The sequence below is a fragment of the Mytilus edulis genome, chromosome 5, assembly GCF_963676685.1.
Source record: "Mytilus edulis chromosome 5, xbMytEdul2.2, whole genome shotgun sequence".
Taxonomy (NCBI): domain Eukaryota; kingdom Metazoa; phylum Mollusca; class Bivalvia; order Mytilida; family Mytilidae; genus Mytilus; species Mytilus edulis.
Window position 1 is genome coordinate 85,225,826 of NC_092348.1, and position 26,969 is coordinate 85,252,794.

Here is a 26,969-nt window from a genome sequence, read left to right on the forward strand (position 1 = left end):
TTTATTGTTTTAGATTTATGAGTTTATGGTATCTTTCGTCCCTCTTCTATCTAATAAAAAAAATTATTATAAAATCTTCAGTCACTACTCATTCTTTGGTTTAAGCATTCCTATTTATCGGTTGAAATCAGTTCTCAGAATAAACTATCATGAGAATTATTTTCATAATTACAATTAACACAGATTCCATATACATACTTAAGAACTTTCGAAAAACTACATCAGTAAACCAACGAAGAGACAAAAGAATATTGCTCAAATTACGTTAATCCATTTTGAAAATACAAATCTCGGTATAAAAAAAAACCCAACAAGAACCATAAGAATTGCATAAACTCATTAACACACGAGATAAGGTGATTGGAACGGATAAGTATTTCGTTCATAACATGCCATACTCAGTCAAAATGCCAAGACACCATTGCACATTGTTTTATAAGATATGCATAACATAACTTCCGAAGAAAACTCGATGCAATTCGGACATTCTAGATTCTGTGGCAGGTTAAATATATGAAATCCATGAATTCCGGTTTAGCACTACTACCTTGCAAAACATAGATTACAGCAAGTCAAAGTGATTTGAATCAATCAAGACTTGACAAAGTCATTTGAAAAAGTGTCCGTGCAAATTGGCTTGTAAATCGTTTTGAAAGTTAGCGGACAATGCTGACAGTATTATATATGTATCAGCAAACACTATTTGTCGTATGTTGTGGACATGATTTGAGATCTATTTGGTATTCATGATTTGTCTTTTCGTAACTGATTTACGAGATTGAACAGGAGTAAACTACTGTCGTCTTAATTTCTCATTTCTCTGGTTTAATATCGCATATACCACAGAAAAATATACATGTCGAAAAATGCGTACTCACAGCCGCTTATCATAAAAAAGAAGCATACGATTTTCAACAGATTTTAGAGTTTATCACCTGCAACAGTTCCATTTCACTATATATTAGCATTGTATTGTTATCAAATAGTTCAAGTTAGTCCACTGGAAACAGATAGTACTTACCCTTCTTTTGCTTTCATGTTTTCTTTTAGCTGCCTACCTGTAATAAGAGTTAAACAATTTTTATGTCGACATGTATCTCAATAGATGTCAGAAAATTGTAGGGCACTTCTTTCTGTGTTTTGTTTTTATAATATCGACATTTCCAATAACATTAGTCAAAAGCTTATATTTTTGAAACTTCAAATGAATTCATTTCCTGTTTAACATAACAGATATCTGTTCACAAATTGCTTAATAAAATATTTAAAAATCGAAAAGATCGAATAAGATATTATATTTATTTCATTTAATTCATGTAGATTATCCATGCTGATGCATATTTTACAATCAAGCTACTCTAGATTGTTTTTGAGTGTTTTTAACTTTGCAACATGTATGTGTGTGTGCGAGTATGTGAACATAAAATAGCTGCTAAAATTAGATCAATCATCCGAGTCTGAGTACGATAAAATTCAAAATGTTATGACCACACGACCGGACAGTAGAAACACTTAAGTCTTTGAGTAATTAAACGCCCATCAGCAATGGCATCACTTTGTAAAGACGCGTTTCGTGTATGCCAGCCTACTCATCAGTGGCATTCAAATGTAACGGTTGGAAGGCCAAAAAAAACCAATGCAACCAGGATGTTGAAAAACCTTAGTATCTCGAGTAATTCATGCCTGGTCACCAACAAATGAGCTATGAACAAAACAGTAATGTAAGGGATTTGTTTTACTGTTAAATCAATTTAGAGTAAAAAAAACAAAAAACATAGGGGTACCTTTTGGAAGATGACGTATGTTAGAAAATGTATGTTCAATGATACTTATTTGAATATATTTTGCCTAATAATACCGTTAGCGTTGGGGTTTGCTTTATAACCTTTCAAAGGAGTCAAAGATATGATCGATAAAGCAAATCATAACACATAGCTTACCTTTCGAATTTTATATACGTATACGTAAGCATATAAATGTAGATGCATCTTTTTGTAAGTCAAGAAACACAAATTTAGACATTCGAGATACAAAAACGATATCTCTTATGCAAAGTCGATTTAAAGCGATAATTGTAGAAAGTTGCATTTAAAAAAAACACTCTTCAAATATGCTTATAGTTTAAAACAATTCTTGTGTGTATCTTAGTCAGATATTTAAAAAAAAATCATTCCACCATCTTCCTCGGAAAATGCGTAGCAGGTTTGGAGTATGACAGTTCTTTTCCTTTGTTTCGTAGCGTTATGCGTTAGTTTATGTAGTCGAATATTGTTGTTTTTCTGGTTTTATTAAAAGTTGTTATCTTATAGTTCGTTTCTCTGAGTGGTGCATTGTCGTTTTGGCTTTTTGTTGCACTTCAGTGCTTCTGCTGTTTCGTTGTTTTCCTCTTTAAGTTGATGTGTTTACCTCAGTTTTAGTTTGTAACCCGAATTTGTTTTCTCTCCATCGATTTATGACTCTCAACAGCGGTATACTACTGTTGCCTTTATTTATGGACTTTTCCTTCTTAATTTCACTTGGTTTTGTTTTGTTAATGCCTCTTTTCCTTATATTGTGAAATGTTTTTCCGATTGTAATTTTATAGATAATTTTTTGTTTCTAAATTTTTACCAGATTATAGTTTGACTTTTATAAACTTGTGAACCAAGTTGCCCCTTTTCGTCTTAAAACCTTTTTAATTTTTTAATTTAGATTCAAGCCGCCTGGTGTGATGATAAGGACACATTTTCAAATAGATTATCAAAGTCTGGACTCAAACAGTTATTTTTGTTCTTGTACTTATACATCGTAACAACTGTCGTCTAGACCATAGGAATATTACAAATAAAGCACACCAAGGAATGTTTGCAGGTTCCCTATATAATGCTGGCTAATTATCAAGTTAGCATGCAGATATGTTGAGTTCGGGTGCAACGTACACTTTCTAGTGCAATTTCTTCAAACAGCGATAATTGTCAATATAGTTAGCCACAAATAGACCCGAATCAATTTACCTACAGCAAAATACGTTCGAAGCAGCAACTTTTTTTCATTTTTTTCCATTAATCTATTAAATCTGGATGATTTGCTTACCTACTTTTATATATAAAGTATAACGAATCTGTAAATAACTGTCATACTAGTGGCAGATTTAGCGAGCTATAAAGCCAGGTTTTACCCACCAATTCATTCGGTGACTGTATCAAGTCAGGAATATGGCAGTTGTTCTTCACAAGTTGGTCGATACAGTTGATCGATACAGTTTATCGATACAGTTGATCGATACAGTTTGATTTTGTTAGTTTTTAAAGACTTCCCCTTTTTAAATTTGCATTGAAGTTTAAGCATTTTTGTTAACAAAAATATCAACGACGTAGAAGGACCATAAAATACACAAAAAATTGTGAATAGAATTCCTCTGACTTTTTCTTTACTTAATGAAAAGAAAACTAATGTTATTTTATATAAGGAAATGAACAGCTGGAACTATCGGCATTTCAAAAAATGCAGGAATATTACAATTGATGAACTGTTGAAATTAACCAATTCATTAACTGACCAAATGAGCTGCGTATTCATGAACTGTACGAATTAATCAATTCATGAACTGTTGGAACTAACAATTTTAGTAACTGTATGAATAAATTAATGCATAAACTGAACCAATTGATTAATTCATAAATAAATCAATTCATAAACTGTACGATTTAATCAATTCATGAACTGTTCGAATTAATCAATTTATGAATTGTACGAATAAACCAATTCATCAACTGTACGATTTAATCAATTCATGAACTGTTGGAACTAATACTGTATGAATAAATTAATGCATAAACTGAACCAATTGATTAATTCATAAATAAATCAATTCATAAACTGTACGATTTAATCAATTCATAAACTGTACGAATTAATCATTTCATAAATTGTCGGAATCAATCAATTCATTATCTGTACGAATAAACTTATTCATAAACTGTACGATTTAATCAATTCATGAACTGTTTTCCGTTTTAAAAAGTTTTATTGCAAAGTTTTGGTAATACGGTTGTACTTTTGGTAAACTAACACTACAATTTGTGTCCCTGGATAAAAGAGATCGAAGTTGACACATAGTGTTCCTGAACATCTAACTCACTGTACGTCTCAAGCTCGTTTGGTTTGCATTTAAATCTAACGTTAACCGTATCAACTGATTATGCGCGCTAAACCTCTGAACAACGTACAAAACAAAAAGATAAGGGGGAAGACATCACACACGTAATCACAATTTAATAATTATAAAACACCAAACACATATATATATTTGCTTTCTTAGAAGTTGGAACCTAAATAAATATTCATGTGACAAAAGTAGCAATAACACCAAAAGATGAATCATAAATTTTTATCAAAAGATACGATATACAATTGTATACCATGAAGTTGCAACACTTAAGTGCATAACTAAATTAAGACGTTAATTTTAAAAAGTTTTTGTTACCATACAATTAATAAATCATATTCTTCAAAGAAATTATATGATGCTTTACTATTATGGGATTTATATCTTTTTGGGTTTTACGAATCATTAAGTTTGAAAATTGGTGTTATGAAATGTTTGATACCTATGATTTTTTACCCCAAAAGATTAAGTAAAATCCTTTAAATATGGGGCTTACAAAAATAAGGAAGATGTGGGTTTGTTGCCAATGAGATAACTCTTCACCGGAAACAAAATAACATAGACATTAACAGCTACAGATCACTATACGGTCTTCAACAATGAAAAAACGCATAGTCAGCAATATTGGCCGTGTTTAAATCGATATATAGAACGGAATGTAGTTTTTTTAAAGGGAAATGCTCTGAATTTACCATCTTCTTGCTTTTTAGTAAAACCTATATTTACTGTTTGTAAAATATTGAATTATTCTAATAACTGAATAAAGGCAACAGAAGTATACCGGTGTTCAAAAGTCATAAATCGGTTGATGAAAACAAATGTGGGTTACAAATAAAAACCGAGGGAAACACATCAACCGGAAAACTGGCAAAACAAATGAACACTGGAAGCTCTGAAGTGGTAAAAACACAAACGCCAACATAAAAACAAACCTCCTATTTTTATGACAATGTTGAAAACCATCACTTCAATGACAGCACAACGTGACAGAACGTACAGCACAAACACATGCAATACCATTCATTACAGACAAACGCACAAACAAATAATATAATAGTCGACACAACATGCAAACCGCAGAACAACAACGAACATCCTCCATCAACGACAAACACCACAGGAAATTACAAATAGTGACGAACTTTAGTAACGAAAATGCTTAATTTAAACAAGTAAAAACTTAAACAGTTAAACAATTATCATTTATTACACTAGTAATCCGCAATTGGCCCTATATCTCGAAATAATTGGTGTTTATTATTGCTTTTCAACTTCGAATGTGATTTGGCCTTCTAAATGTTTTAATTCGAGTGTTCTGTAGGATTTATTTGTAGATGAAATTCACTTCAAAATTAATATTTCCTACCTTTTTTTGCACCAAGGTTTGTTAACTACATTTAATATGAACATAAACCTCGTACCTTAGGAGATTTCATCAAAATTTAACCAAGGCTTTCCTACCTCAGGAATAGATTAACTTAGCTGTATTTTGGCAAAACTTTTAGGAATTATTGGTCCTCAATGCTCTTCAACTGTGTACTCTATTTGGCCTTTTAAACATTTTTTATTCGAGCGTCATTGATGAGTCTTATTTAGACGAAACGCGCGTCTGGCGTAAATATAATACTTTAATCCTGGTATCTATGATGAGTTTATTTGCAACCACTGGGTCGATGCCTCTGCTGGTGGAGATTTATTTCCACGAGGATATCACCAGCCCAGTAGTCAGCACTTCTGTGTTGACTTGAGTTATCATTGATATGTTCATAACTATAAATTAACTGTTAACAAAACATTGAATGTTTGAAAAACTAAGGCTTTTCTACCTCAGGAATAGATTACCTTAGCTGTATTTTGGCAAAACTTTTAGGAATTTTTGGTCCTAAATGCTCTTCAACTTTGTACTCTATTTGGCCTTTTAAATTTTTTTATTCGAGCGTCAATGATGAGTCTTTTTTTTAGGCGAAACGCGCGTCTGGCGTGAATATAAAATTTTGATCCTGATATCTATGATGAGTTTATTTGTTATGATATAACTCATATTAAATCAAACTGGCTGTTGAGAGTTATTCAATACTAAGTTTTCAAATAGAAGTTTTGTGACTTTTTGTCTTTGTTTTTGCTATTGATTTCTTCCACCCTTCTCGAACCAACTCTGATTTTCTTTGCCCATGTTCTATTTTTTTTTGTTCAAGCAAAGTCAGCATAAACTGTTTAAGATGATGTAAACGTTTGTATCTTAAGAAATAGTAAAAAAAATATCACAATTGATTTAGGTTTTCAGCAATAGCATTCATTATGAGTTATGTATTATTCAATTTGTATGAAACATGTGTCATTGTTCGCTTAACTTGATATCTTCATCAACACTTAAGTGAAAAGCTTTTATTCAGCTAACCACAAGAAGTGATTTTTGACTGATGCGAAAAATAATTTAACGGCTATATGCTCACCTTTGCTCTTCAAAGGGTGGAAAATTAATATTTTATTTCGCGGTCTACCAGAATATTATTCTGTGGTTTCTTTCGTTTGATAATTATGATAGCAATACAAAATTGATAGCCCGATGCTATTACAATTTAACCAGAATTTAAACGAGAAAGACAAATGTTAAAATAATTGGAATTATGTTATGTGCTCTCAAGTAGCAGTGATACCAATGTTAGGGAATGAACATTTAGTAACAAATTTCACTTCAACTAATAATCCTAAGATTTTAATTTTATATAGTTTTGCATGCTTATTCTGCCATTGATTGCGTGATTTGCAAGTAACTTTTATATCCAATTGCGGATGAAAGATTCCTACAGGTAAAAATGTAATAAAAGTAAAGTTTTCGAAAAATACAATTGTCTACAAAACGAACGACACAATCTCTATAAAAATCATCAGTTTGAATAAAATTTAACATTGAGTATGCGCAGATCCGACAGCAATGAAACAAACCCAATAAAAACGACATCGATTCCCTTGTACACCTTACCCTTCCGGAGCACCTGAGATCACCCCTAGTTTTTTGGTGGGGTTCAAGTTGTTTATTCTATGTTGTGTCGTGTGTGCTGTTGTTTGTTTGTCTTTTTCATTTTTAGCCATGGCGTTGTCAGTTTGTTTTAGATTTATGAGTTTGACTGTCCCTTTGGTATTCTTCGTCCCTCTTTTACATATATAAAAGGAAATTTGATTTTGCGTTGACAAGTTTTTCTATATAAGTTCTCATATTGAATGTTCTGTTCCCTTTCATTGACTTCTCCGTTTCGGTTGTACAGGTCTCAAATAGTTCGATGTGTGTGCGTTTGCAGTGACGTCTAACATTTCAATCGTTGTTTAATTTCTACTTCTGATAAATAACAAGGAAATCAAGGTCATAACCTAGTGTAACCTGCTACAATATTTTTCTTTAAAATTTTAACGATTCAATATAAAAGCTTTTTCCCCTTGCGGGATTTTTATATTTAAATTATTTCACTTTATTATTATTTAAATATAAAGACAAAAAATATGATTGCCGATGAGAAATTATCATTTAAGATCAAATGAAATATATGTGAACGTTTATAAGTCACCGTACGATCTTTCACAAAGAGAAAGAGTCATTCGATATTGTTATCTATCATTTCAAAATGGAAAACCAACTTCCAGATATATTCTACAATAATTCATTTATGATTTGTATTGTAATTTTATTTATAACGCAGGCAAATTGTACGATTATCCCTTAAATCATTCTTTTCGTTAAGAAATCAACCTATATATAAAGGTTGCCCATTTATTGTTAAAAATCTAATCAGTGATTTTCAAAAACTCCCCCGTATCCTTTTAATTAGACTTTGTAGGAATTTCATGCTACAATATTTGGATTTGATATTGCTTTTAAATATGAGGAGATGCTGTTTGCACGTTAAAAAGTCAGTACCCAAACGACACAAAAAAAATCCAACTGAACTCTTTGAAGTCAATATAAAATCTTCAAAATCAAAACAATGGTATATACAGTTTGCATTTGTGAAGCTATATTTGGACCCGACGATGTTCGTCACTTTAGACAGATTAAACAAGTATTTTACGCATTCAGTCAAGCCTCAAAAATCAATTTATTGTACAAAAAAACTTTCAATGAAAAACGTACTAAGCAATAATAGTAGAGTAATTTTATAATGTATCGATACAAGTGACATCAAACTCCCAGATTAAAAAAAACAGTACTAGATTATGCCGCCTATGTCATGAAAAAAAACCCTCACAAAACAATACTGGATTGTGTTGTCTACGTCATAAGAAAGACAGGTGAAAGGAAAACAATACTGGATACACTTATATGAGGAAATCCAACATTACTTGACAATGTTGGCTACGTCATCAAAACACACGTATAGGAAACAATAATGGATTTGTGCTGACTATATCAGAAATACATAGACACAAGAAAAGTGGTGAAAAATATAGGTACAAGGGCATCAATACTGGATAATGCCATCTACGTTCAGAAAAACACAACAAAGGTAAATAGAAAACAATGTTGGATAACACTCTTTGCACCAAAAGAAGCAAGATGTGTATCGTCATTTACTAAGAAGTGTTGTTTTGGTTCTGAATTGAGGATGCGTTGGTTCTTAATGATGACATTAACGTGTCCAATCTGCAGTTTATTCCATTTGGGCTTAAATGCGGTAAAAATATATTCACCATCTAAAACTGTGTCCTTTGTCCCTATATGACTATAAGATTATATGAAGTAAAAGGATTATGTAATAAGAAAAACAAATTAAATAATACTATATTTTTTTCGTGGTTTTTTTTTAAATGTGGTATTTGTGTGTTACAAACCAAGGTAACACAAAAGGACAGAGCATCATTAAGTTTTGATGTAACTGCAATATTTAAGTGAGTACGATTGAAGGTTTTGAAGTAGATCTTTAGAATGTTGTGAAAACTGGAGATTTTCAACGTTCTTTTTAATAGAAAGGAGAGAAGGGCGGATTTGAGATTTACTACATTCTTCTCTTTCGTCTGTGATGTAGGGGTAAATGTGGAATTCCCACTTTTAGCTTTGAATTCCAAGTTTGATATCTATACGTTCTAAATATTGATTTTTGACTGTACACTTGATTACGAATATGGCATCCACAACATCGGACTTCTTTAAAGCGTAAGAAACCATTGTGTTCATTATATAACGTAGATTTTGACTGAACTTTTGAATGCACGCCTGATCAGCCTCAATATATGCCATACAAATAAAAAAAATCAGTTTTGATCCATCTGTCTAGGATTTTACTGATTTCCTATTATCATTTCAGCAGTGTGCGATGTGGTTTACGATCAACTTCAAAAAATTAGATGGCCTTGAAACTTCGAAAAATTAGAGTATGTTTTTTCTACATTGATGAGGATTCCTGAGATCACCCCCAATTTTTAGTAGGGTTCGTGTTTCTCAGTCTTTCGTTTTCTATGATCTGTCTTGTGTACTCTTATTTGTCTATTTGTCTTTTTCTTTATTAGCCATGGCGTTGTCAGTTTATTTTCTAATTGTCAAATGAACATATTAGTGCGTAAAATCTATTTTTATGACATAGGTGACGATTTCAGTTTCCCATTGTTAACTTGCCTTTTGCAGTAGTTACATGCTACTAGTATCATTACAAAGACACTCCACAACTCAATTGATGCAGATCGGAGCGTGTTCACGTTTTGTAAAAAAAAAATTAGATACACAACAAAAGAGGGACGAAAGATACCAAAGGGACAGTCAAACTCATAAATCTAAAACAAACTGACAACGCCATGGCTTAAAATGAAAAAGACAAACAAACAACAGCACACACGACACAACATAGAACATAGAAAACTAAAGAATAAACAACACAAACCCCACCAAAAAACTATGGGTGATCTCAGGTGCTCCGGAAGGGTAAGCAGATCCTGCAACCGATACAACAGGGATATAAGAAAAAAACGACACAAATCAACTTCAAATCAGTTTCACGGACACTGTCACAATTAGATAACCGATCTGATGTGTACAGTTTTTAATATATATTCCCTTTCCCGAGATTGGATCGTATGGTACCATGATAGTCATCTGAACTTTATATGAACAGCTGATTGTATCCTGCTCTCTTTTGTGACATTTTTCTGAGTCTACAATCTGCATGGTGGATTACGCAAGACGCTTATCCTTTCCATGCAACAAGTCTTGATCCTTTTTGGAGTAAATATGATTTTATTTAGTTTTTAATTAGCCTCACGACATTAAACATCATAAGACTACTTTTGCCTCTTGTTAGAACTATCACCTGAATATCTTTTTCAATTTACGTAGCCCAACAGTATCAAATTCTCACAATCATTAAAACAAGATCAATGTAACTACCCAAAGTGAAGTTTTATAACGAAAAAGTGAAAGCATAATTCGGTGTAAATTGTACATCTTCACAAACTTTATCAGTATAAATCAAAATCAGCGAATAAGTAAAACCAATCAGTAATTAAAGCTATAAGCCGGATCACAAAAAAAATAATTATTTAATGAAAAAGGCAATTTATCAAAAAGAAAAAGAATGAAATATATTTAAAGTCAACCAATAACAAAGTTACGAATTATGGACTTGAAATCCAAAAGTAGATTTTTTTGTAATCAATCCTGCATGTTTTATTTTAATTTGGTCCATGCAATAATAATTAATACAATGTTAACACACACATATAGTCAGTAAAAAAGTTTAATATCGACATTTGTACCCCCAAAGTTGAAAATATATACTCGTTTAAGAAAAATAAGAGCTGATAGGTGCAATTGCCATAAGTAAAAGAGTGTACAAAAATCCAATACATATAAAACAACTAGATATCTTAGTGCCGCATTAACATGTAAACGAATATATCGGTATGTCTTGTATATCAAGAAAAAGATATACAATAGGTTATGACTGCACACCAACAGAAAAGCTTGTCTACAAAGATTCTGACGTCTCAACAGAAATAGACGAAATCTGACCATGACTTTTATATAAAATCCGGAAAAATTGTCACTTGACACAACATAAAATAAAGAACTTTAAAAGTTGAAAAAAAACGTCAAAGGCTGGGGTTGATCACATATGCTCTAGAAGGATGAAAAGATACTGCTCCATACGTGAGGAAAGGTCATTTGAAGTTTTGTACATATCATAAATTAAAAATGGAAATGGTGAAAGTGTCAAAGAGACAACAACCTGACCAAAGTGCAGACAATAGCCGAAGGCCATCAATGGGTCTTTAATGCAGTGAGAAACTCCCGTACCCGGAGGCGTGCATTTTAATTTCTTTTTTAATGACACACCTACGAAAGTCATTTAAAGTTTCGTACAAATAATGAATTAAAATGGAAATGGGGAATGTGTCAAAGAGACAACAACCTGACCAAAGAGCAGACAATAGCCGATGGCCAGCAATGGGTCTTTAATGCAGCGAACTCCCGTACCCGGAGGCGTGCATTTTGATTTCTTTTTTTTTTTTGCCCCACTTTATGTTTTCTGGTTTTTGCGTCTGTTCGTTCGTTCGTGGGCAAGGTAGTTTATGATGAAGTTGAAGTCCGAAACTTAGTACACATGTTCCCTATCATATGATCTTTCTAATTTTAAAGCGAAATAAGAGATTTTTTCCTTATTCCACGGTCCATTGAACATAGTCAATGATAGTGTACTATGAAAACATTCTTTTTAATAAGTGAAATAAGAATTAGGTCTCCATCTTCTTTTCCCTCATTTTTAAAAGGAAAGGAGACGTTTTGACAACTATCATTGGTCCAAAATTTTGTTGTATGCTTGTGTGATGTGTTTTCATTTTATCGTTTACCACTTTACATAAACAGATTGAATTTGCAAAAAATTAGAATTATTAAAAATGTCATACTGTTTGTTCAGAATTAGCATAACATAGAACTTGAATATAAATATCGACAAACCACTATTGCCCCTATCTATAAATGAACAGCTGTCAAGTATGAGATGTTCTATAGTCTAATTTATATCATATAGAAATCGAAATATTTGGTTGCTATATTCCGCTTAATGAAGTGTGGGTAAAAGCTGCTTTTCTTGGTTTTAAATATATTTGCGGTGTCATCTAAAGAAATAACTGTCAGCTTTATCTTGCGTCAATTCCATGAATTTAAAGTAAAAACAAAATAAGACAAGTATGCTAACATTTATTACGTTGCTTTAAATGAATTAATTTGATTTTAAAACTATAACCAACGTGCTAATTTAGCATTAAGAGGTATAGATATAAGTAATTAAGAGTGGCCATTTTTCGTTTACTGTCTAAATTGTTTTTTATTGTCACCACAGAGGTGACAGAAGCAATACCACGTTATGTATGATGCATCACATTTATCTCGATATTCTGTGTATTAATGCGTCCAAATTATTTCCTCTGCGTGTGCACGTTTAGTTCCCGAGGGTATCGATACTTTGCTGTCATCTAATGTTGTACCTTTATTAATATTGATTCATTTTTAAATATCTTAAGAGTCACAGTTCACATGTGTTTTAAAACGATATAAGTAAGCAAAAGATAAGATAAACAAAAATACAAAAAATTAAAATCGTAAAGTCCCTTATAAAATGCCTAATCAAAAGCTCAATCACACCAAACGACTGGGAAACAACTGTAATATTCCCGAGTTGGCACAGGTATTCCTAAAGTAGAACTGGCGGATTAAACCTTTTGTGTTACAATCTTAACCACTATTAAACAAACATTTAGCGCACGAACAAAAAAGAAAGACAAGCAAAACAAAACAAAACAAAAAAAAATGACCACGGCACAACACATCGGTGGGATGCGCAAGCACCGAGCAACGCCAAAAGAACACGACCAAAAATGCATTAAGCAGTAAAGGTAATTAATTTACAAAGAAAAAACAGGAACTCAAAAACACTTACTTTTATTTATTTATTTTCATGGGTACCAATATTTAATCTCGTTTTTTTTTACAAAGTCTGCATATATTCTTTTCGAAAAGTTGTAATTTGTTGAATATGTAAATTCTTGGTTTCCTAGTACACAATAAATCCTATAACATTGGTATCCGAAGACTCATAATGAATCCACAGTAATTAAGAAAATAAACAACATCAGTACCTAGAAGAAATGTAATGGAGCTAAGATATCTAATACAAACAAGGTAAATCCTCAGATTTGCTTTTTATGCAATGCTTATTGAAGCCATACATAATTTTTCAGGGGATAACATAACCCAAACACGAAACACTCATAGATATCAACACTATGTTTTCAGGTGAAGAACCTCTCATCCGAGAGGACATCATCAGCACAAAAAGTCAGTGCTCGCAACGTGCCTCTGGCTTATTGAATTATATTGAAAGATATCGCCGATGACTTTCGCCCCCGAGGGTACTGTTAGACCAGTAGACAGTGCTCCTGTATTGACCTAATATATCATTAATAAGATTTTTTCATGAACATTTACTGTTATTAAGATGTAGAAATCAATCAAACACTTTAAATATGCGGTTCTACCCAGACATATATGTCATCATACAAAATGGGAACTATATTTTAGGATTTTTCATGCACTTTAAATTCATCTGAGTTACCATTCAAACTGTGTAGATTTGAATGTTGCTGATGAATATCATAAAGATGAAACGTACGTCTGTCATATCGTATTATAATCATGGTATCTTTGATAAAATTTTACACCTAATGTGATTGTAAATACTGGAAGACATCTCTTGTCCCTCAAATTCAGGTTTTTGTCCTTTCAACTTTCTTGATTCAAACCCAACGAATGATTTTTGTGTATCAAATTATGAGCCAGCTATCAAGGATCAGACTTCAACAGTTGTCTTTATTAATATAAAATTGACTTAAACAACAAAAACCAGAGTGAACAATTTTAACAACGATTAATAGATAAAATTGAGAATGGAAATGGGGAATGTGCCAAAGAGACAACAACCCGACCATAGAAAAAAACAACAGCAGAAGGTCACCAACAGGTCTTCAATGTAGCGAGAAATTCCCGCACCCGGAGCCGTCCTTCAAATGGCCCCTAAACAAATATATACTAGTTCAGTGATAATGAACTGCAAACATTTCCCTTTTCTATTTCCTCTTTGTGAAACATAGTCAATATTGATGCGTTAGAAAATGGAATGAAGCTAACAGTTAAGAGCTATATAGGTTATACCACTGCATCGAATTGGATACAATATATATCCACTCGAGACAGTCAAAATTACAAATTTGAAACGCGTGGCTCGCCGAGTTTAGCAGAGTGCACGATATTTTGGTGGTGGAATCTGTTCTCTAATGCTTTTCATGATATGTAGACAATCTTAATCCTTCTTTTCAAACAACTTTCAGAAAGATGCGTTCTTTCTATGTGACGTCATCAGACATGATTGCATTTTTTCATGATGTCACAATTGGGATTTCCGAGGAAAGCAAGAAAGTTTGATACGTACGTAGCGAATTTTGACCAATGAAGAACTGAGGTCAAACGAACCATACGTCAATTAGATAAAAACAATCGACAGGTCAGATAGAGGATAAATCAAGTAAGGATTAGAGAATTATCTTAACAGCACTCAAAGTAACATTTAAGCATATGGATAACTTAGGGATAGTACGAAGATTCATTAAGGGTGTTGAAGAAACAAAGGCAGAAGAAATTGTCTGCGAATATCTTGGTCTAAAGGAGATGAAAAGTTATATAGTAATACATTGCCAGTACAGGAAATGCTGACGACAATGGCAAAAATATCCTCATGCGAAAGTAAGGCAACAAACTTCTCGAAGTTTGATATGTGGCTACCTTTTAGCAGGAAGTTTCCCTTTTAAGAACTCATGAATTTAAAAATATTCCATAATTTAATCTACTTACTTTTTTCATTGGCGTCAATCAACAAACCCTGACCTTGTGCATATACTTTGCAGGTTATTCTGTCTGTCCCTGGAAAATATAAACACACGTAATAACGATGGGTTCATTATCATTATGGTAGTTATTTGTATAAACACTTCTCAATGTTATGGCCTTCTGCTCCATCCTAAATAACAACAGGAGTTGGAATTTGAAGGTATAATAACACTTTATGTTTTACTTCTATTTTTTAAAAACTTTATAGTAAACAATAACATAACTTTTGTTAAAGTTTATACGCAAATGTATCTACGGATAGTACAATACTACAATGAAAGTTCAGGTGATGTTAAAGTGCGCTTAGTCTAATTTTGTTCTCTTAACTTACCATAATACACATATTTTTATGCAATCATTAAATGTTCATATTCTCTTATGTTCTAGTGCAGACTTTACATCACTCTTTGGGCAAAGAATTTGACTGCAATCATAAACTAAGAAAAAAGGTTTACTTTTATTAAAAAATCAGAGCCTAGTAGAAACACTGAAAACTGACAAAACTGATATAATTGAGAAGAAGAATAATTTATCCAAACCCGTTTAAATGATATTTTCAAAAGTTTTAAGTGTTGATGTCAAATCATGAAAGTTCTTCTCAAATACTTACAATTATCATAAACACCGAACTCAGAGGAAAATTCAAAACGGAAAGTCCGTAATCAAATGACAAATCAAAAGCTTCAACACACTCTTGATGATGTGAAGTATTTGTTGATACTAGGACATCACACAACAAAATTTCCAAACTACTAGAATAGTAGACTTGTCTTACAATAAGATAAAGGAAATGACAGATTTAACACCACACTACTATTTAATGACTGTACATGCATTTTCGTATGTAGAAAATGGGGATTAAACCTGGTTTGAAAGACGCATAAAATTCCATTATGTGGACAACGATGTGTGAACAAAACAAACAGACAGGATAGATTAAAATATCAAAAATAGGGGTACAGAAGTCAAAATTGTGTTATAATCTTAATCCCTATCAAACAAACAAATATGTAACAAAAAAGCACAAAAAGCCATAAAGACAAAGCCCATTAGCAAAACAAAATCCATAGCACAATAACACAATAACGGGATGTATAAAAACGGAGCCACATCATATGTACCAACTTTTCTACAATTGGGACAATTGGCTACTTGTCGTAAAAAGTTTGAAAACTGATTATTGTTCTTGTTTTTTTTAGTTTTCTTTACGTAATATATATCTTAAAATATTCAATGTATTCGTGCTATTTATATGTTTCTTTGATACATAGTTTATCAAACTGAATTAAATATCATACATTTCTTAACAATACTGATTATGTTGGAATAAAATTAACAACAAAGAAAGTATTCTAAAGAACATTAAATCAGCAAATATGCAAGACTTTAACATAAAATATGCCAGCATTGTCCTTTGTAGGGCAGTTGGTTCAAATATAAAACAAGAAACTTAATTTTTTTTTTATATTTCAAAGAATCTAAACCACAAACCATACCAAATGAAAAATATTTCATTTTGTATTATTTTAATGAGCACCGAAGACTTATAGTTAAGTATATACACACCAATTAATACACTAATTTTCCGACCATTGTTAAAAAAAGAACCTCGGTTCATTTGACTTAGATTTATTTTTTAAATTTTTGGTGTTTTAACGCTTCTTTTAAACACTTCTTTTTGGCTTTTTCGTGGCTGCAAGTTTCTATTTGCGGACGAAGCCGGAATGGCCGGAGAAATCCATCGACCTTCAATAGGAAAACTGAAAATCCTAGTCAATTTAGATTGGAATCGAGTGCACTACTTGCACGAGTGGGGTTCAAACTCACAACCTCAGTGTTGACTGGCTAGTGATTACAGTAGTACCTACTTAAACCACCTGACCACTGACCACAGAACTGCATAGACTCATTACAGAGTTAGATGAGTAAGACAACAACGTTATTAATACATAGCCAAGAATCACCATGATGGGATCCTGACATGTACAGATGTAGTTGCCAAAATAAGACAGATTAAGAAACCGTTGATGTAGTCTACATTATTTTTTTTTTTGGCACAGGGGTTACATTGACAGAACAAGATAAAAAGGTCGTTGTAGAAATTGGTTTTCTATCATATTTTGGAAATATTTCTTCAGTCTACAAAGCTAAAGAATCACGACTTGTATCATTAACGATTAAGTTGAAATGTTTCCACTAGGAGTTATATCTCTGATTCAAAAGATGATAAAGGGTAACCGATGAATGTACATAGTACTAAATAAAAAAAAAATGTGATGACCTCATTTAATCGCTGGTAACTTCCCTTTTCTGTGAAAATTTCCAGCGTGTGTCTTTAACATTTTATAGACAGTTTAAAATGTTGGTTCCAGATGAAGCACGCCTATAGGTGTGGGATTCTCACCTATTCATGCTATTCTCGCTTTGATTTGAATATAAGAATCACTATTGGATAAAACTAGTTGTGGGCCTTGTTATAAGGCCAATATGACTACGAAGAGAACACTTTAAGGCGACATCTCTCAGCAAATCTGTAAGCTTATTCGTTAAAAAATATATAAAAAAATTTGTTCAGTCGTGCAAATACAGTGACCGATAATGCATTATTTGATTATCAACAATTTATGTACTTGATATTACATGTACTTTAATGCATTCCATTTATCTGAATTAAACGAGTTTTTGTAAGGATTCATTTTGATTTTTGAAGCTGTATCGTTTTCTTTAATAGGTTGACATAACAGACAGCACAAAACGCTTTTTCATGATTATTGTCTTCCAAGATGCAACAAGGAGTTGTATTTCTTCATGACAATATGTTATAATGTAATAACGTTTTGAAGTATAATCTGTATATTTTTCTATGTCTACTTTATAAATTGTTCAAGTTCTATCGTTAGAAGAAATGAAACAAGTGATCGTATTACAATAAAACCAGCACTTCTGTGTTGACATGAATTATCATTGATATGGTCATAATTATAAATTAACTGTTTACAAAACTTTTTGAAATTTTTGAAACCCTAAGGTTTTCTACCTCAGGCATATATTACCTTAGCTGTTTTTAGCAAAACTTTTAGGAATTTTTGGTTCTCACTGCTCTGCAACTTCGTACTTTATTTGGCCTTTTTATCATTGGTTTATTCGAGCTTGATTGATGAGTCTTTTTAAGTCGAAACGCGAGTCTGGCGTTATATAAAATTCCAGTCCTTGTACATATGATGAATTTATTTATATCAATACAAATCATTACTGTTTTATGATTATTTTCATAATCCTTAAAAGTTAGACTTACTACGAATATCAATAAATGATATCAATAACTAGAGTTATACATTTGAATTCACCAATAGACGTTTTGTCGATCATTGTGAGATGAACACGGTTTGAAATAAGAATCGAATGATAGTATTTCACCTACTTCGTGTACACAAGGTAGTAAATAGAGGCAACATTAGTATACCGCTGTTCAAAAGTCACAAATCGATTGAGAGAAAAAAAATCCGGGTAACATGGAGTTCGATATTGTGGTTATTTTTTTATTTTTTTTAAATAAAAGCAACAGTAGTATACCGCTGTTCAAAAGTTACAAAGGTAACAAACTAAAACCGAGGGAAACCCATCAATTTTAAGAGGAAACCAACAAAACAACAGAACACAAAAGCGCAACAAACAGCAAACGACAATACGACTTATATAGAAACAAACTATTAGATAACAACTGCCATTTTCTTGACTTGGTGTAGGACGTTAGTAAGTGTCATTCAATACTGTAAACCAACTTATTTTCGCGCATACTTATTTCGCGTTTAACCCTTCCTAGTCCACTTTGCGTCGGTTTAATCTCGCAATTTTCTTATCTAGTCGATATAATTACATAAGGATAGATCAAAGATCTACATATTTGCGACGATTTATATTTGCGTTATTTTTCTACTCGCGAAAGTCGCGAAATTAAATCGCTCGCAAAAATTAGTTGGTTTACAGTATCTAAGTATTGCTTAGAAAGCAAGAATACCTATACAAAGATTATTTCACCATTTTGACAAAGGACTAGGCTCAGTAAGACCCCTTGTTGGCCCCAAAATATAGCAGTTTTACAAAATTGTTAAAATGTGAAATTTAAGCAAGTTATTGGAAAGTCAAATACTTCTGCTACATAAATATGGGCTATTTTTCCCAATACAATGCACATACATCGGGTACTAACATCTTAAAATCATGCTGAATTACTGAAATCTTCATAATTTTATCATTTAAGTTAGATTTTAAACGGTTTCCGTATTAAATGGATGTGGCCATAATACATAACATATATAAAGGTTGAGAGTAAACAAGGTACGACCATTTCCAATTTTGACCAATAAACATCTGAAAATTTACATATTATGACATTTTGTGATTGATTTTTCATATTTCAGCAGCTAGCATTTGAGCGTCTTAAATTACTTAATTATTTCAAATCTTTAACATAAAATAATTGATTTGACTGAAATAGACACTTACGTGTTTAAAAAGTGTCCAAAATATGTCATCGGACGAACATGAAATTTGAGGCCAAAATAGGCTCTTACCGGACCTACTCATTTCCGATAATCTATAGAAATAATCGGAAGAGATGCCTAAAACTATAAGTGGCAAGATATGAAAAGTTTTAAACACAACACGTAATAAGTACATTTGTATTACAGTGACATGTGAAATAACAGTTTGACAAAATACAAAATGTTGCAAAAACAATAGAATACACCGGACCCATTTAATCTATAAATTAAGGCAACGGTGGGATACCTCTGTTCAAAAGTCATAATTCGATTTAGCAAAACAAATCCGGTTAACAAACTTAAACCAAGGGAAACGCATCAACTATAAAAAGAAAACAACGGAACAACAGAAATACTGAACTACTACAAAAGCAAACATCAACACACATAGAAACGGACTGCTTTGCTCATTGTTGAAGGCCGTACGGTGACCTATAGTTGTTAATTTCTGTGTCATTTTGGTCTTTTGTGGATAGTTGTCTCATTGGCAATCATACCACATCTTCTTTTTTATATGTTGTCAACAACTAGCATATTCACAAAGTAATAAGTCACATCTCAAAATCATAAAACGCATTTTATTAGTAAAAATATTTGAAATGATTGCAAAACCCAGTCAACATGTCATAAACCTTAGTGTGCCATGTATTTTTTAAAGAAAAAAAATCAAGGAACGGTTATATTGAATAGGATAGAGTTGTCCAGGCTTTCTTCTGAGACCATATTGTGTTTATAGAACAAAAAATATATCAATGTATTTGTAAACTTTAAAAAAAAAATGAATCAGTTGGAGGAAATGAAGGACAATAATTCCAAATTATTTTTGTTATTCTTTCTCGCTATTTTACAATTTGGAAAGAAATGCAATACTTGCAGTTAGTCAGTTTAGTTTTGACCTCGTGAATTGAATATTAAATTTAAAAAAAGTCTCTTCTCCACCAATTATTAAGTAAAACTAATACACAATTGTTGGAGAATAAGTTTATAACATATACGGTATCAATTTTCCCTGCACCAGATTCGAATTTTAACAATCATTTTTATTTCAGTGATGCTCGAGGCCTTAATATTCATAACTTACTTTGTAGCTTACTAAAAGATGAAGAGCTATGAAAACATTTAAAGCCAAAGCCTTAAAAATTACAAACACAAAAATCCTCCGAGGAAAATTCAAAACAGAAAGTCCCTATCGAATGGCAAAAATAAATACGTTTACAACTAACTAATTTTGATATCTCATATGGTGACAGCAATGTTGCTAAGCTAAATGGTCAGTAGAATTATTTTTATTAAACTTAGTAAGAGAGTAATGCTTCTCGAGTTGACGACGGGCGATTTATTTTGTGTTTGGAGACTAACAAGATTTTCACATTAACGCCATTTTAGACAATTTCAGATATCCCTTATAACATGTTGTTTCGAACACAATGCACAGTCTCTTATTTTGAAAATTTAGATGTATCTGATTTGGAGTATGAGATTATGCTTGTGAAGCATCATTTCTCTGTAACTATAAAGTTCTGTAAAAAGATGTTTGCTCCACAAAAACAAAACGTGATTCAACCCACTATTTTGGTATGAAAATCAAATAAACAGTCCAGTTACACATCAGACAAAAGTGGGTGTGAAAACAATCATTATCTTATAAACATCAAACGGAATGCGCAGGTGATATAGACAGCAACATATGGTATCTACAGTTTATACCATATGTCGACATCAAAATCGCCCACTGGTCTAGACAATAAAAATACGGGCACACTGCGAGCACTCTTAGATCGGTACTTTGTATCTGTACGTTTGTCGTGCTTTGTTTCGATCTGATGAGTCAAGTTCTATTTATCGTTTTTTTTAAAAGATTGTTTCATGTTTCTTCAATGTCCTATGCTAGGTCAACGTTCGAAATATTTTTATCGACGCCATATACGGCATTTGTTTGTTCAAAGACAGGAGCCTATAGTTCAGTGTTTGTGGTTGTTGCTTTCTCATTTGTTGCTATATAAATAAATCAGGCCATTGGTTTTTCATATCCGGGTCTTTTATGTCATACTATATTTGATAGGTTGTGCTCATAGTTATTTGATTTACAATAAGACCATATCTACATGTCTTATATAATAACGAAACGTTCTTTTTGTATAAAGCGATCTCTGATTTTTATGGAAGCAATTCAAAAATACCAATTTTAAATTTTAAATAAGGTATTTCTCATATATGTTATGATGGTATGATACTAAACCCCTAACGGGAAGGATTGTGCCTGATGTTCATATGATGAAATCATAATCTTTCAGTCAGTTTAATTGAAGTCTGGAGCTGGCATGTCAGTTAACTGCTAGTAGTCTGTTGTTATTTATGTATTATTGTCATTTTGTTTATTTTCTTTGGTTACATCTTCTGACATCAGACTCGGATTTCTCTTTAACTGAATTTTAATGTGCGTATTGTTATGCGTTTACTTTACTACATTGGTTAGAGGTATAGGGGGAGGGTTGAGATCTCACAAACATGTTTAACCCCGCCGCATTTTTGCGCCTGTCCCAAGTCAGGAGCCTCTGGCCTTTGTTAGTCTTGTATTATTTTAATTTTAGTTTCTTGTGTACAATTTGGAAATTAGTATGGCGTTCATTATCACTGGACTAGTATATATTTGTTTAGGGGCCAGCTGAAGGACGCCTCCGGGTGCGGGAATTTCTCGCTACATTGAAGACCTGTTGGTGACCCTCTGCTGTTGTTTTTTATTTGGTCGGGTTGTTGTCTCTTTGACACATTCCCCATTTCCATTCTCAATTTTATTATTTAGTTATCTAGTAGGTAGGAGACATAAAAATTACAACAAATCATAACACATCGTTGTCAATATAACGAAATTTTATGCGGCTGTCATACAATTGAGAGGTTTAGCAAGCTATAAAACCATTTTCTAATACGAACATGCATTTACAAAGTCACGAATATGACAGTTGTTATTCATTCATTTGATGTGTTTTAGCTTTTAATTTTGTCATTTGCTAAAGAACTCTCCGTTTGGAATTATCGTCGGAATTCGGTATTTTTGTTATTCTGCATTATACGAAAAAATGACAGTAGCGTAACAAACATATAAAGCAACTACGAAAGGAAAAACAATAACTCATAAAAATCTCACAAATCACTCATAAAGTACAACAAAGAACGAACTCAAAGATAAACTCAAAAAGGGAAATGACAAAATCAACGCTATCAACAAATTGGTGCAAGTAAATATCAACTGCCATACTGCTGACTTGGTACATGTATTTTCCGAAGGAAATTATGAGTTAACAATGGTTTAAAAACTAATGAAACCTGCTACTCGTAAAAAAATTAAATGTGGCAGTAATTGCCAGAAATTTAATCACATACCTCACAGACATATTGTACAATAGCCAAAACAATAGTGTATAATAATTACTCGATAGATTACGAATTAAATAAAATATAAGTACACAAGTAAACAAAAATGAATGAACACTGGACAAAACATCTTATGTCAGACAAAGCAACATGAACTTAACCAAAATTCAAGAATCAAATACAAAAAAGAAGATGTGGTATAATTGCCAATGAGACAACTGTCCACAAGAGACCAAAATGACACAGACATTAACAACTATAGGTCATCGTACGGCCTTCAACAATGAGCAAAGCCCATACGTATTCCGGAAAGGATAAGCAGCTCCTACTACGTGTGGATCAATAGACCGTATAGTGACTTCTAATCGTCTTTTGGTATTTCAATATATGACGAATATCCATAAAATGATTAAAAGCTCATTGCCTTACTAATTCTCAGACAGCTTTAGCCTGGTTTGTCATATCATTTTGGACTTTTTGGTTTTTCCAACGAAGATAAGAACGAACCTTCATTAGAAAATAATACATTCTTTAAAAAAATGCATTTCTGCATTTTTTCCTGTAAACTTAAGAATAGAATTTTAATAATATTTTTTTTTCGACTATTCAGACCTTTGAAACATCCTGTTTCCCACTATAACCTAATACAAAACCTGTATTTTAATGATCACAAAAAGGAGATGTGAATAAAAATGCACCTTATTTTTTAAAGCATTAGTAAAACTTGTTAAGAAAAGTGGTCACCAGAAAATGACACGCGAAAATAACATTTACCCTATAACAACATCCAATCATTCATCTGAAATAATTTCCATAAATATCAAAGGCATATAAGAGGGGTGAGATAGTTTTCTTCTAATAATAAATGCCCCTAAAACAGCCATCTTCGCGTAAATGAACACGAACAATGAAATTGTAAAAATTTCTAAGTTACAAGTCCAGTTATGCAAACGTAACAAAGGAACACAAACAAAAAGTAAAAGTAAAAAAAACAAGAATGAACAATATAAAAAAAACCAGTTAATCCGAACAATTAAATGTAACAAACAAACACAAAAAAAATAAATAGCGACAGTTCAACTCAAACATTATTAACAAACCAATCATAAGTACTGATGCCATTTACAAACAATAAGAACCAACCATAAATGCTGATACCACTTATATTTGACAAACAAACAAAAAAGATAAATACAAGGCAACTGTAATGTAACAAACGATAAATACAAGGCAACTCAATGCAACAGATACAAACAATAAAAATAGTCAATTCAAACGTATCTAAGAAACAAGCATTACTGATGCTGAAATTGTAAATGAATTAACATTGTGGATACAGATTTGGGAAACTTGTATCCAGCCATTTAGGAGCCGTTCTTTGTATTACTTTAAAGAAATTAATATATACAAAGAGGATCTCATTACACTTGGCAGACCATTCAATATCCTGTTGTTAGTAGGTAGAGAGACTAGTACATTTTTATCAAATTTGCCGAGGTTGGTAATCGTTGTCATAATTAGCAAGTTGTGACAAGGCAAAAAGAAGAATAGATTGAAATTTTGGATGACAAGAGTTCGATTAATTCCTCCTTGTGTATAGGTGTATGCATTTCAGTACGATTTAAAGTCTGCCATCTACGTTTTTATTTGTACCAGGCTCCCAATTTAATGTGAAAGTAAACGTTTTCATCAGGAGAATGCTATTAATTATTTTGGGCATTATCAGTGAAAAATTTAAAGTATTCATGTCCAAGAATGTAACATGATTTTCATTCTCTCTTTGACTTCCAATCAGAAATTAATTTTCGAGGTACCGAATTTAACCCTTAGAAATAATTATATCTTGAATTCCTAAATTCATATCTTTGATGATCATTACAAGATTTCGTGTTTGAACATATCTATAAAAATCTATCGAACAGAGTCACGTCAGAAGCAAATAAAACATGGTATATCAGTTTATAACAAGTCTTAAATGAATTCATACATAAATTGCTTGAACTTTTTTGGTATAAAACGCTTTCAATATTTGCAAACCATTTTTATCTCCCAGATGCATCCTATACGGCTGAACTCTCGGTTGATTTTTTGTTTAGATATTGTTTTCTTGTCTGTATTTTCCGGAATCATCAATTTTACTCTAAATTTATAATTAGAAGCAGATTATTTCCTTGTCGGAAAATAGAACTTCTTCGTCGCAATGAGTCTCAATAAAGAGTCAATTATCAATTGTCTTTTTTCCTCCAGATTTAAATATAATATTCAGTTAATAAATGTAAAATTTCTAAATATTTTGTTTTTTGAACTAGATTATAAAGCTGCAAATGTTTGTAAAGTAACACATTGTCTTCTATTTACTTCTCATTGTTGCTCAAACTAGTATTTACACCAGCATACTTCCAAACAAGAGATATAATTTGCATTCACTTGTAACATTCAAATGCGGTTCGAGCTTCAGGAAGTGAGTTTCTAGAAAGTAAGTAATACAGGGACGGTACTTAATCAATTGTGTAGTTAATTGATGTCATACATACTTCTGCTGATAACTTGGATGTTATTTATAACATAATGGTCAATGACGATGTTGGGGTACTGTCGGTACCAGATTTTATCACACAGACAGCAAACAGTGCTATTTTGTAAAATTTAAATGATACATAGATATAGGAAGATGTGGTGTGAGTGCCAATGAGACAACTCTCCATCCAAATAACAATTTATAAAAGACCATTGTAGGTCAATGTACGGCCTTGATCACGGAACACCGAACAACAAGCTATAAAGGGCACCAAATTACTAGTGTAAAACCATTCAAACGGAAAAACCAACAGTCTAATCTATGTTCCTTTGAGATTTCAGATTTCTAGTTACGTTATTGCAGGTACAGTAAGGTTGCAATGTGTACAGGTAACATTGATCATACATTAAAGTGACTGTTCTTTGTGAACGCTTTTTGGCTTATAGGTTGAGGATTCTTGACAATTTACAATAACATAAGTGTTTCATATCTGTTTATTTTTACTCTCTGTTTGTGGCAATACTTTGAGTTGTTTACCCCTTGATATCTTCTTAATACCCTCATGCAAGTGATATATTAATTATGACCACGACACAATATTCAAATGTTTTCTTCGTAAAATATGTAGTTGATTTTTCAGACGTTCACATCAGCAGGTTTAGTACTGCAAGCTTGCTTTTACCAATTATCAAAATTCTTTGATAGGATATTTTCTATTTTTGTTTTGCTTACTCCTGTGTTTTGTTATCTGTTTTTCAGATAATATAAAATATATTGCTTCTCTTGTCTGATTTATACTTAACCGGCTCTAAAGTACTTTTTTCTATTGTATTAGATAAAGATCCGATCAAGTGAAAAAAGAGCAGTTTACTCACTTAAACAATTGCCGAAAATTTAATTACTTATAAGTACATTGACAGACTAACTGCAAAATTAAAGAAAAAATAGTCGAAAGCTCTAATATGTAAGGTAAAAACTCAAATCAGGTTCGTAGTTCATAAGTAGTTGATTAAATACAGTTGTTCGTCTATTTTCTGCACTAAACATCGGTTCACTACCCTTATATCTAAGTAAAAAATAATGTCTGTTTGTTTTGTTCAGACATCATTGTCAATATAATGGAATTTTATACGACTATCATACAAGTGAGAGGTTAAGCTAACTATAAAACCAGGTTCAGTCCACCATTTTCTACGTAAGAAGAAGTACCAAATCAGGAAGATGACAGTTTTTTTTCCATTCGTTTGATATGTTTGAGCTTTTGATTTTACCATTTGATAAGGGACTTTCAAACAGTAGACCAAGAGGGTAAAATTAAACTTCAAATTCAAACGTAGATATCCTTTAGTAATCTCAGTAAGTCCTATTGTAACATACTTCATTCTCTTTTCCGGTTTTCTATGTAAGGTCCAGGGCCAGCTAATAAAAAGGCTGCTAAGTTAGTTACCCTGCATAAGG

The 26,969-nt window shown here is 32.1% G+C and overlaps 1 long non-coding RNA gene across 1 annotated transcript in view; it reads right to left on the reverse strand.

Moving 5' to 3' along the window:
* Window positions 1-951: 951 nt before the first annotated feature.
* Window positions 952-26,969, reverse strand: part of LOC139525521 (uncharacterized) — a 32,656-nt gene continuing 6,638 nt past the window's right edge. Inside the window, exons 2-3 of the long non-coding RNA XR_011664918.1 lie at window positions 15,039-15,107; window positions 952-1,058 (exon numbers count right to left, since the gene is read on the reverse strand). This is a non-coding gene — a long non-coding RNA (uncharacterized lncRNA). The remainder of the gene's footprint in view (window positions 1,059-15,038; window positions 15,108-26,969) is intronic.